Below are 819 nucleotides of genomic sequence, written 5' to 3'. Positions count from 1 at the left end.
AGCAGCTAATGCCGTATATAGATCTCATAGTTTCTGATGCTAGGTGTGACGTGTGCGTGAAAGGTCGGAGATGTCTTTTGGCTGACGCTCGCTATAAATGGCAGGGGAATAACTTGCTACGGCAGTGAAAGTTATGCGGGAGAATGAAGAAAAGAAGAGTAAAACTTGTGATTTTCGTTCGGGTGTTTCCAGCACTGGCGGGAAAAAAAAAACGAAAGTATTTCCGAATTTGGCGCGGAGGAAAATTAGGTTTCATAAATAAGTTTTAGCGTCGCGTCAGATCCAGCCGACCGCAAGTGTCATGAGGCAGTCTATAGCACGTGACTTCCTCCGAAAATAGAGATAAATAGGTAAATGAAGTAGTAACAGTCAAATAAACAATAAAAGTGTGAATAAGTGATCAAGGTCACCGGTTTCCCGCCCCTGACATTTCTGTTTCCATCTAAGTTGGTCAACCGCGCCTTTATAACGGTTGCGGGGAGGAGAATCAACCGGGAAACGGCAACCCTTTTTACAATGAGAGCAAATCGCAGGCTTTATATAACCCACTAATTAATATACCGTTTAATATCAGGATTTAATGTATTATTTTGCAATGTAAGCCTACTTTTACTAAACTTTTAACGACCACTTTCTCTGAAATATGACTTTAAAATTCGCTTGCTGCACGATTTATGGTAATAAGCACAGAAGAAACATGGACAAAACATGACAGAAAGGGAATAAAAAAGGAAAAGAAAGAGAAAGGCTCATGAAACAGTTAGTAACATAAGGAGTAAAATATATATATAAGAATAAAGAAAGAACGAGAGTGAAAGA

Source organism: Penaeus monodon, chromosome 33 (genome assembly GCF_015228065.2).
Source record: "Penaeus monodon isolate SGIC_2016 chromosome 33, NSTDA_Pmon_1, whole genome shotgun sequence".
NCBI lineage: Eukaryota > Metazoa > Arthropoda > Malacostraca > Decapoda > Penaeidae > Penaeus > Penaeus monodon.
The sequence above is the reverse complement of the archived record's forward strand: the minus strand, read 5'-3'. Positions refer to the sequence as shown.